We start from the raw sequence: 12280 nt of genomic DNA on the forward strand, positions 1-12280 counted from the left end.
AGCACTTTGGGAGGCTGAGGCAGGAGGACTGCTTGAGCCCAGGAGGTCAAGGCTGCAGTGAGCCATGATTGAATCACTGCACTCCAGCCTGGGTGACAGAGCAAGACCCTGTCTCAAAAAAAAAAAAAAAAAAAAAAAAAAAAGGCAGTATTTCATTTTGAAGTATAACAATTACAGGCATTAGCCAAGTGTTCCAGTTGTCTAAAATGAGGCGGGTGTACACGGAAAATTTTCCCTGTACTCTCCGAAGGTTTCACAATTGAGTCTCTGATCTAAGCTGACAGTAGACAGATTCGTAAGAGAAAAAGTATACAAATCTATAACATGTACTAGGGCATCCCAGAATCCAGTGAGATCTAGAAGCTTATATAGCCCCTTCACAGAAGAGAGGGGAGGCAGATGCAGGCAGCTCAGGGGAGAGAAAATGATTTTTTGCCTTCAGAAGAATAGGTGGTGGCCTGTGGCAAAATCTTTCTGGGTGTGGAGCTGACATCCCTTGAAGCTCTTCGCTGGTGATACTGGCTCATTCTTCCCTGTTGATGAGACTTCCAGGGAGGTGGTCAAGACAATTGAGTTCCTTTCGGATGATCTGTCTTTATGTAGATAATGGGGGATTCAGAGAATGCCCCTCCCTGCATTGGCAGGTCCCCATGTGCCCTCAGTTTGAGGGCATACTAATGTGGTAATCAGTCAACTAATTAGTAATCAGTATCCTAATATGGCATAATTCAGGGTGGCATTTCTCCAACTCTTTCATTACTAACCAGCTATTTTAAACCAAAAGTGATTCAAGTGTTAAAGGGCCTTTTACTTGAATATCTCCCAGCCTTAAACGATCATGAATTCATAAGCGTTGTTAGTTCAGAAGGTGGCTGAGCAGGCCCCCGGAATTCAGTGTCAGCATGCCACAGGATCGGAAGTTCAGGAAAGGTGTGACAAAAAGGGATTTTTCTTTCTTTCTTTTTGTTTTTTTGAGACAGAGTTTCGTTCTTTTGCCCAGGCTGGAGTGAAGTGGTGTGATCTCCGCTCACTGCAACCTCCTCCTCTTGGGTTCAAGCGTTTCTTCTGCCTCAGCCTCCAGAGTAGATGGGATTACAGGCATGCACCACCATGCCTGGCTAATTTTTTTTTGCATTTTTAGTAGAGACGGGGTTTCTCCATGTGTCAGGCTGGTCTCAAACTCCCAACCTCAGGTGATCTGCCCGCCTTGGCCGCCCAAACTGTTGGGATCACACGAGTGAGCCACTGCGCCCGGTTGAGATTTTTATTTCTTAAAGGAAAGGATAAGGTGGGCCGGGACTAAGACAACACAGTAGCAAACATCTGGCTGAATGCTGGAGAGGAAGACAATGGGAGATCCAGGCCAGGCTCCATGCACGAACTGCTTGTCGGCTCCTTAGGCTTTGGGTCTGCGGGACCCTTTCGCTACTGGGAATGGGAGCCTGACTGACTGCGCGGGGTCTGAAGCTCCCTGCTCCCGCTGGTCACCATCTACACGTATGTGGTGTTGGTCTCCAGGGTTAGAACCAGAACCTCTGAGGACGTGGGAAAGGCTGGGGAGCCTGGGGATGACTTAAAGTCCAGCGATCAAAATGCGCCGCATTTTCAGGAAAACTACTGCCACGATTTAACCTAAAAAGCTTCATCTGCATTTTTTGCCACAGTTTGCTTCCGTTTCCTTCAGTCATTGTTCCCTGGCTAAGTCTCCACGCGCTCCCGTTCGCCGGGGAACTTAGGGTATCTGGGCTTCCCTAAATTGACGAGCGGGGACCGGCGACTTCGCTCGCCTTCCCTGGCCGCCGCTTGGTTTCTTTTTCTTCCCCTTCGGGGACTTCTCTGCCCGCGCCCGCGCCCGCGCCCCAGCTTTCGTCCCGCTGTGCGGAGATGCCACCCAGCTCCACCGGAGGACCGCGAAGCAAGAGGCGGCAGACGCGCTCCGGGCGCCGCCGGCCAAGAGGAAGATGAAGGGCGCGACGACTTCGCGGTTTCCAGAATGGGCTCCTTCTAGCCCAACAATCAATGCCATTTGGAATCTTCTCGGCCTTCTCTGCGCCTTCCGCGCGTCTGGGCTCCCCGGTACTGTAGACCCGGCCCCGAGCTCCGCCCCCTCGCCCTGGGCTTCCCCGCCCCCTCGCCCCCAGTCTCCCGGCCTCTTCGGGGCGGCGGAAAAGCCGAGAACCTTCGCGAAGGTGGGGCGGACGCCTCCGAGGCTGGGCCCGCGGTAAGGGCAGTGGAAACTGCGCATGCGCGGCGTCAGGGTCGGGCGGAAGTTGACGTCGCTGTGCCGCCACCGCGTGACGCATTTCCTGTTTGTTGTTGGAGAAAGGAGAGAAAGGAAAGCGCGAGGAGCCGCCGCCACCACCAGCGCAGCAGTCCTGGAGCTGTGAGGAGATTCGGCCCGTCACCCTGCCTCCCCTGCGTCCCGCCACCGGCCGCTTCCGTCCTCGGTGAGGGTCTGTTCCGAGGGCCGGGGGAGGTCGCCTCGGGCCCCGCGCGCGCCTGGCAGACGGCGGACCTGACCCGGCGCCTGGCAACAGCGCGGGGGGTGACCGGGGTCGCCGGCCGGGGAAAGGACTGGACGGGGCGGGGGCCGTGGCAGGGGTTGTGGGGCGAAGGGTGGGCGGGGTCGTCTGGGGCTGGGGCCGGGGCTGGGTTCTGGGGCCGCCCGGCCGCGTCCTCCCCGCCCGGCGTCCTTGCCGGAACGCGGCCCAGTCTCCGCGGCGGCGGTTGGGGGTGGGGCCCGGCCTGGGAGCGGCCGGCTGGGGCTCGGCGGGGCCGGCAGCGTGGGAGGCGTGGAGCGCCTTCTTTTCCTAAGGCTCCCGCACTCGAGTCTGAAACCAGAAACGCTAGTGGCTTGCGGAGCAGGAATGCCGCAGCCGTGCCGCCAAGTTCGGAGGGAGACGAAGCAGGTGGTGGACCGCAGAGCCCTGTTTCTAGAACTCCGGACGGATTGTTCAAAAGTTTGTGGAAGAGCAGGCTGCATTTCTTACTCAGAATGTTTGTCTGCTTTGCTTTGCGTTAAAGAATCTGCACCGTAGTTGATACAACTGAAGTTTATATAACAAGTTTACATTAACTCTTACCCAATTAAGGAAGAAAGTCAGTGACACACGTAGTGTAAACTGCAAACCATATATTGGCTCGAGAAAGGTTTTGGCGCTAGCGAATTTTTTAAAGGATGGGTTTGCTAGTCAGACGTAAACTTCTGTGCTAACTTTCGCACGTAAACGGAGCAGGAAACAGCCCGAGTAGAACGATCGTGCCACCACCGAAGGGTGCCGCCTGCGAGCTCGGAGGCTTCAGCCTGTTTGGGAAGAGTAGGCTGAGCGGCGCTCTTTGTAGTTTTGAACGTTTTTATTAATATGAGTTGCGAATTTTAGTAAGGATTTGTGGCTACAATTTAAGCCAAATTATTGATTTAGTAGAAAAGTTAGACTGAAGACCGAAGAAAGGAAACAGACTTTAACCATTAAAGCTTGATTGCTGCTGCTTCGTGTTTAACCGCACTTTTCCGAATAATGTCGCATATCAGAACGATTCATGATTTCTGAAAGGAATTATATGCATTCGCCTTACTCCTCCGCCAATCCACCCGTCCCGTGTTCTCTCTGGGTTTACTCCAGACTTCCTTTTTTTTTTTTTTTTTTTTTTTTTCCTGAGACGGAGTCTGTTCTGTTGCCCAGGCCAGAGTGCAGTGGCGCGATCTCCACTCGCTGCAACCTCCAGCTCCCAGGTTCAAGCGATTCTCCTGCCTCAGCCTCCTGAGTAGCTGGGGTTACGGGTGCTCGCACCACGTCCGACTAATTTTTGTATTTTTAGTAGAGACGGGGGTTTCACCGTGTTGGCCAGGCAGGTCTCGAACTTCGGACCTAAAGTGATCCGCCTGCCTCGGCCTCCCAAAGTGTTGGGATTAGAGGCGTGAGCCACCGCGCGTCGCGGTCTCCAGACTTGTTTCCACTCCTAAGGGCCTTAAGCTCCCTTGGAGTTCGTGCTTTCACGTTTCTTTCTGCCTCCTGTGATAAAGGGATGAATAGTTTTTATGCACACTTTAATGAGCTGTGGGGTTTTGTGGATTATGCCGACTGTGAAATTTGGGAAGTAAGTTGCCTTAAGTTGGTAGATGTGGAGACTTGACAGGAAGTGGGAGAACAAAAGGGTTGAGAAGCTTTTGAAAAGTGTCTAACTAGGCTTAATCTGTGCTGTGGAAGATGAGAACGTTGGGAATTTCAGAGGGCAAAGCTCTTAAAGAATTTGAGATGAGTTCAGCACTCTCTTCAAAACAGTGTTTTAAAATTTATTTTCTTCTTAAGTTTGGGAAGTAATTCTGGCTGTAGGACAGTTTTTCCGGAACACTAGGTGGGGAGTATTGTTGAATATTGTGAAGACTAAAATATGGATATGGTATTACAGTGTGATACCTGTAACTGAGTGGCGTACATTAGCTTTCATTTTTAAGCAAGCCCGTAATTCCCTTCTATTAACTCTGTTTTGGACAGTTTCAAACGAACAGTGGTACTCATCACCTTCATCAGTTTTCAACCTAGATAACCCAAATCCAGGTCTGAGTTGGGGGTGGAATGGTCTGTTTGCACTTTTTTTTTTTTTTTTTTTTTTGAGACGGAGTCTTGCTCTGTCGCCCAGGCTGTAATGCGGTGGCGCGATCTCGGCTCACTGCAAGCTCCACCTCCCGGGTTCACACCATTCTCCTGCCTCAGCCTCCCGAGTAGCTGGGACTACAGGCCCCTGCCACCACACCCGGCTAATTTTTTTGTATTTTTTTAGTAGAGACGGGGTTTCACCGTGTTAGCCAGGATGGTCTTGATCTCCTGACCTCGTGATCCACCTCCTCGGCCTCCCAAAGTGCTGGGATTACAGGCGTGAGCCGCCGCGCCCGGCCCTGTGTGTGTGTGTGTGTGTGTGTGTGTGTGTGATGGAGTTTCGCTGTTGCCCCTGCTGGAGTACAATGGCATCATCTTGGCTCACTGCAACTTCGCCTCCCAGGTTCAAGCGATTCTCTTGCCTCAGCCTCCGGAGTAGCTGGGATTATAGGCATGCGCCACCACGCCCAGCTAATTTTTTCTATTTTTATTGGGAGGTTTCACCATGTTGTTCAGGCTGGTCTCGAACTCCTGACCTCAGGTGATCCACCCGCCTCGGCTTCGCAAAGTGCTGGATTACAGGTGTGAGCCCCCGCGTCCGGCTGTCACTTTTAAGAGTATTATAAGAGGGCACTTCAAAACTTGGGCAGGTATTTTTAGTCATCCTGAACGTGTCGCTGTGGACTGAGTGTCGCCGCGGGACCGCACAGACACCTTAACTGTCGTCTGCTGTAAAGGTCAGCTTTTATATTGGTTAATGCTTACAGATATCTGTTGAAGAATAAAAGAATGTAATTAGCCTTTGTATTTGTGAGTTGACATTTTGGCGGGATTTTTACTTCTTGGTATTTATTTGCATCGAGGTTACACACTGGATTAACAGCGTTTTTTAGAAACCTTTTTAAAACTTTTTCATTTTCTCGGAAATTATTCTGTTCGAAATCTGGTTTGGTTAAGTTTGTCCAGGACCCCATCTGGTGGTGAGAGGCAGGTAACTGCAGGTTTATTAGCGAGTAAGGATAGGATCAGTGGCAGGATTTTTAGCAAATGGTGTAGTTCCAGGACGAATAGAATTTGAGAATATCAAACTCAAAAAAATGAGGTTAATGAGAAGAAAAGCAAAGTTGGTGAAAACAAGAATATGTTAGAAACGATGATGTAGGAATGGAAAAATGACAACGCCTACCTGGAGAAAAGTCAACTAGTAAAAATGTGATTTTTTTTTTTTGTATTGATATTAATGAGGTGTTTTATCAAACAAATCCTTTATGTTTTTGTATGGACATAAATCACTGTTGACCTGTTTCATGTTCCTGGAGATATCCTATTTGAGAAGGAAGATTGATTGATTGATTGACTGACTGACTGATTTACTTGAGATGGAGTCCTTGCTCTGTGTCCCAGGCTGGAGTGCAGTGGCGCGGTCTTGGCTCACTCCACTCCTGGGTTCAAGCCATTCTCCTGCCTCAGCCTGCCAGGTAGCTGGGATGACAGGCGCGTGTCACCACGCTGGCTAATTTTTGTATTTTTAGTAGAGACGGTTTCACCATATTTGGCCAGGCTGGTCTCGAACACCTGATCTCAGGTGATCCCCTGCCTCGGCCTCCCAAAGTGCTGGGATTACAGGTGTCACCCACCGCACCTGGCTGTGTGTGTGTGTGTGTGTGTGCAGGTGGAATCGCCCTGTGTGCCCGGGCTGGTCTCGAACTTCTGGCCTCAAGTGATTCTTCCATCCCGGCCTGTCAAAGTGCTAGAATTACAAGTGTGAGCCAGGTGCCTGGCCAGATTTTAGAATTTTTGTTGTTGTTGTTGTTGTTGTTGAGATAGAATCTCATATTGCCCAGGCTGGATGCAGTGGTGCTATCTCGGCTCACTGCAACCTCTGCCGCACGGGTTCAAGCGATTCTCCTGCCTCAGCCTCCCGAGTAGCTGTGATTACAGGCACCTGCCACTGCGCCCCGCTGATTTTGTATTTTTAGTAGAGACGGGGTTTCACCATCTTGGCCAGGCTGGTCTTGAACTCTTGACCTCGTGATCCACCTGCCTCGGTCTCCCAAAGTGCTGGGATCGCAGGTGTGAGCCACTGCGCCAGGTCAGATTTTAGAATTCTTAAGCTCTGTTGCAAAATTATGTCTTTGGAAGGGTGATTTAGTTTACACTACATATGATTTTGCCCCCTTTGATATTTTTCTACCTACCTTTTGCCACCAAAGGCTTAAATTAAAAGAGAGTGTTTTATATTTGTGTTGTGCATATACACATGTGTGTGCTCTAGTTGGTATGCTTATGAACTGTGTACTAATACTTATCCCTCTCTGCCACCTTGAGATGGCATATACCACTTGGGTGGGTTTTGAATCTGAAGTTATTTGTGTTTATAGGAATGTCCAGGACACAGAGTGCTCAGAAAGTATTGATTGAATTAGATTCTTTTTAGTTTGTCTATGTCCTGATGACCTTCCTGTGATTAATAATGGAATCCAGAATTCAAGACAGTTGGAAAAAATAAGTTTTAGCAGCACTGGAGACTGAGTACTTAACCGAGTGTTGCTTTATTTGTTTATTTTAGACAGAGTCTCACACTGTCACCCAGGCTGGAGTGCAGTGTCGCGATCTTGGCTCACTGCAACCTCCACCTCTGGGGTTCAAGTGATTCTCCTGCCTCAGCCTCCCTGGTAGCTGAGATTACAGGCATTCGCCACCACACTTGGCTGTTGTATATTTAGTAGAGAGTGGGTTTCGCCATGTTGGCCAGACTGGTTTGGAACTCCTGACCTCAGGTGATCCACCTGCTTCGGCCTCCCAAAGTGCTGGGATTACAGGTGTGAACCACCGTGCCTGGCCCTATTTTATTATAATAATAATATTTTTTTGAGACAGGGTCTCACTCTGTCACCCAGACTGGAGTGCAGTGGTGTGATCTCAGCTCACCCCAACCTCCGCCTCCTAGGGTCAAGTGATTCTCCTACCTCAGGCTCCCGAGTAGCTGGGATTACAGGCATGCGCCACTATCATCTGGTTAATTTTTTTTTTTTTCTTGAGTTTCACCCTTGTTGCCCAGGCTGGAGTGCAGTGGTGCAATCTCAGCTCACTGTAACCTCTGCCTCCCAGGTTCAAGCGATTCTCCTGCCTCAGCCTCCCGAGTACCTGGGATTACAGGCATGCACCACCACACCCAGCTAATTTTGTATTTTTCGTAGAGACGGGGTTTTGCCCTGTTGGTCAGGCTGGTCTCCAACTCCTGACCTCAGGTCATCCGCCTGCCTCGGTCTCCCAAAGTGTTGGGATTACAGGTGTGAGCCAGCGCGCTGGCCTAACTTTTGTATTTTTGGTAGAGATGGGGTTTCACCATGTTGGCCAGGCTGGTCTTGAACTCGTGACCTCAAATAATCCACCTGCCTCGACCTTCCAAAGTGCTGGGATTGCAGGTGTGAGCCACCAAGCCTGGCCTATTATGATTTTTTAATGAAAGGGAGTTAAGCTTGGAAGTATCTTATAGGTGATGAGTGCCAGTTGAAGAAATGGTTTCTGATCTTGTGTAATGGGGAAATAACTTCCTGTGTTCGTTTCAGAAATATTTTAGGACATACTGGATAAGAGTGAAATAAGTAGGTGATGTGTGTGATAAAGAATGAAAATTCACTGTTGTGGTTTTTTTTTCCTGTCTGTACTTTTTTTGTTTTTGCTTTTTTTGTTGTTGTTTGAGACTAAGTCTCACTCTGTCACCTAGGCTGGAGTGCAGTGGCGTGATCTTGGCTCACTGCAACTTCTGCCTCCCAGGCTCAAGCAATTCTTGTGCCTTAGCCTTCTTTCTGAGTAGCTGGGATTCCAGACGTGCACCACCACACCCAGGTACTTTTTTTTTTTTTTTTTTTTTAGACAGAGTCTTGCTCTGTTGCTCAGGCAGGAGTGCAGTGGCACTATCTTGGCTCACTGCAGCCTCCACCTCCCAGGTTCAAGCAATTCTCCTGCCTCAGCCTGCGAAGTAGCTGAGACTACAGGCGCTTACCACCATGCCTGGCTAATTTTTGTATTTTTAGTAGAGAAGGGGGTTTGTCATGTTGGCCAGGCTGGTCTTGAACACCTCAGGTCATCTGCGTGCCTCGGCCCTCCAAAGTGCTGGGATTACAGGCGTGAGCCACCTTGCCTGGCCTCAGATGAATTTAGAAACCACTTTTTTTTTTTTTTTTTTTTTTTTTGAGATGGAGTCTTGCTCTGTTGCCCGGGCTGGAGTGCTGTGGTGCGATGTCAGCTCACTGTAAACTCTCCCGGGTTCAGGCAGTTCTCCCGCCTCACCTGGAACTACAGGCGCCACCACGTCCGACTAGGTTTTGTATTTTTAGTAGAGACGGGGTTTCACCATGTTGGCCATGCTATTCTCAAACTCCTGACCCCAGGTGATCCACCTGCCTTGGCCTCCCAAAGTTCTGGGATTATACGCATGAGCTACCCACGCCTGATCTTTATGCGACACGTTTTTTAGAAGTCCTAAACTTAGAGGTCATTGAATTTATTGGAGAAGGTTATTTTTGATTAATGGCGATTAGGCTAATTCTTTTCATGGTTTTAATAGAGATTTTTCGTTTTTTTAAACTTGATTTAGATGTATTGCTTTTGGAAACTGCAGAAATTAACAAACCTAGTTTTCTTAAGAAATATTTTTTCTTAATTTGTTAATTGAAAAGTCTATAGCTTCCTTAATAGACAGTAGGACCTAGTTAGTAGTTTAAAGAAGTTTCATAATTGTTATTATAAATGTTAATTGTGGGCTGGGTGGGGTGGCTCACACCTGTAATCCTAGTACTTTGGGAGGCCAAGGTGGTCAGATCAGAGGGTCAGGAGTTTGAGACCATCCTGGCTAGCATGGCGAAACCCCGTCTCTACTAAAACAATACAAAAATCAGCTGGGTGTGGTGGCGGATTCCTGTAGTCCCAGCTACTTGGGAGGCTGAGGCAGGAGAATGGCGTGAACTCGGGAGGCAGAGCTTGCAGTGAGCCGAGATCGCTCTACTGCACTCCAGCCTGGGCGACAGAGTGAGACTCTTGTTTCCAAAAAAAAAAAAAAAAAAAAAATAGCCAGGCATTGTGGCACACACCTGTAGTCCCAGCTACAAATAGCCAGGCATTGTGGCACACACCTGTAGTCCCAGCTACTCGGGAGGCTGAGGCAGGAGAATCGCTGGAACCTGGGAGGTGGAGGTTGCAGTGAGCTGAGATTGTGCTGCTGCACTCCAGCCTGGGCAACAGAGTGAGACTCCAACTCAAAAAAAAAAAAGTTAATTTTGTAGTTAAAGAATATCTTCCTGCTCTGCGCAAATTCCTTTCCAGCCTGAAGTGATTTTTTAATTTTTTATTTAAAATTTATTATTTTTGTGACAGGGTCTTGCTCCCTTACGTAGGCTGGAGGGCATTGGTGCGTTCGCGTCTCACTAGCATCGACTGCCTGGGCTCAAGTGATTTTCCTGCCGCAGCCACTTCCAGTAGCTGGGACTACAGGTGCATACTACCACAGCCTACTGAGTTTTTATATTTTGTAGAGACAAGGTCTTGCTGTGTTACTCAGCGTAGTCTTGAACTCCTGAGCTCAAGTGATCTCCCTGCCTCAGCCTCCCAAAGTGTTAGGATTACAGGCATGAGCTACTGTACCCAGCTGTGATTTCTTCTAAAATGCTACTTTACAGCACTGTCACTTTTATCATTTTTAACTTTAAAGTTTTTTATTTATTTTTATTTATTTATTTCATTTTTTGAGATGAAGTTTCGCCCTTGTTGCCCAGGCTAGAGTGCAATGGAGTGGTTCCGGCTCACTGCAACCTCTGCCTTCCAGGTTCAAGTGATTCTCCTGCCTCAGCCTCCCAAGTAACTGGGATTACAGGCGCCCGCCACCACACCTGGCTAGTTTTTGTATTTTTTGTAGAGACAGGGTTTCACGATGTTGTCCAGACTGGTCTTGAATTCCTGACCTTAGGTGATCCACCCGCCTCAGCCTCCCAAAGTGCTGGGATTACAGGTGTGAGCCACTGCGCCTGGCCTAAAATTTTTATTTTATTTTTTATATATTTTGTTTTTTTCTGAGACAGGGCTTTGCCCTCTCTCTTTTCCAAGTTGGAGTGCAGTGACATGACATGGCTCACAGCATCCTCGATCTCTTGCGCTCAAGTGATCCTCCCATTTCAGTCTCCTGCGTAGCTGGGAGTACAGGCGTGTGCCACCCTACTCAGCTAATTTTTTTTTATCTCTTTGTAGAGATGGTGTCTTAACTGTGTTGCCCAGGCTGGTCTCAAGCTCTTGGGCTCAAGTGATCCTTCTGCACATTTCCAAGGTTGTTTAACTCTTATGTCTTTGCTGTCTAGAAGCTTTTCAGTGTGATGTAATCCCTCTTGTCTGTTTTGGCTTTTGTTTCTTGTGCTTTTGGGGGTTATATCCAAACAAAGATTGCTGAGGGGCCAAATTTTAAATTGTGTTTAATTTTAATGACTTCAGATTTAAATAGCTGCATTTGGCTTACGGAGTCTTTTGAGTAGCACGGTTTTAAAAAGGTTTTTGCCAAGTGGGGTTCTAGTGGACACCTATGCTTGTAGAGCTCTGATATGAGTGATCTGCTGTAGAAATTACTTCTTTTGATTTAGTATATTATTTTAAAATGCAGGTGATGCACTGGTTTCTTGGTGAGGGAAGCTGGTTTTTTCTGGCTGAGCTGCTGTTAGGGTGGAGGGCTTGGAGTCCAGGCTCTCGGTGGGCAGGGAAGGCAGCTTGAGTGTGCCTTCCAGTCCTCCTGAGGGCCCACGTTTTTCTGGGGTCACCTGTTTTCTGTAACGTGCATTGAACACACGGGCCAAGGAGAAGAGGGAAGTAGAGGAGCTTTGTCCTCTGTTCTCATCCTCACAATGCTGGGCGGGCCACAAGGATTCTGGGCCAACCTTAGGGAGATGAAGGCCACTTAAAATGTTTTATTGCCACAAATGGTGTCTTTTAGGAAATAAATCCACGTATTTTACACTTAAATGATATTAGGCTACTCTGGGCACACTGCCTATGGGGTAGCCCTGCTCTGCAAGGAGTAGTAAAAAAAAAAAAAAAGGTTAAAGACTCAACTTAGTTTCTCTGTGACTAGGAAAATCGTCCAAGTGTGTATCAAATAATGCTAATTGGTACCTAGTTGTATATCTTGATTAGGCAACTTTTTGCTTAAAATTGTTTTGGAATGCAGTAGTATTTCTACAGCTTCTGGCTGCTTTATCATCTAATACACAGTTGGATATTTAATATACAGTTTTATCAGTTTTTTTTTTTTAAACACTGTTTTTGAGAGGTCTGAGGAAAAAAAAGATAAGTGTTACCAGAAATACTTCTATAGGGAAATACTGATAGAAATGTATAGGTAGCCTTGAAGTTCTGAGGTTAAAAAAAAAATTTGAATGCAGGTAACCTTTCATGGAGTTTGTCAAATTTTAAATTGTGTTTTGCATCAGTGATGACTCTGAAGCAGTAAGGAGTGAGTTAGCTTGCAGCAAACAGTGGGGATTGTTGCAGCATCAGCACTTCGGCCAGCTCTGCAGATTTCCTTGGAGATACATGTGGATTTCTCTTTCTAGACCTTCAGCTATTTTCTTTTTCTTTTTTTTTTTTGAGATGGAGTCTTGCTCTGTCGCCCAGGCTGGAGTGCAATGGCGTGATCTCGG

The 12280-nt window shown here is 47.9% G+C and overlaps 1 protein-coding gene across 3 annotated transcripts in view; it reads left to right on the forward strand.

The window, feature by feature from the left end:
- The first annotated feature begins 2307 nt into the window (after positions 1-2307).
- The window catches only part of DNAJB6 (DnaJ heat shock protein family (Hsp40) member B6), an 80292-nt gene continuing 70319 nt past the window's right edge, over positions 2308-12280 (forward strand). For 2 of the 3 annotated variants that reach the window (XM_063668053.1, XM_063668052.1), the window contains exon 1: positions 9978-10094. The gene's annotated coding sequence lies outside the window, so the exon portion shown is untranslated. Of the gene's footprint in view, positions 2448-9977; positions 10095-12280 lie in introns of those variants that run through there. The other variant, XM_054495202.2, reaches the window with a different exon arrangement.

The sequence above is a fragment of the Pongo pygmaeus genome, chromosome 6 (genome assembly GCF_028885625.2).
Source record: "Pongo pygmaeus isolate AG05252 chromosome 6, NHGRI_mPonPyg2-v2.0_pri, whole genome shotgun sequence".
NCBI classification, from domain to species: Eukaryota; Metazoa; Chordata; class Mammalia; order Primates; family Hominidae; genus Pongo; species Pongo pygmaeus.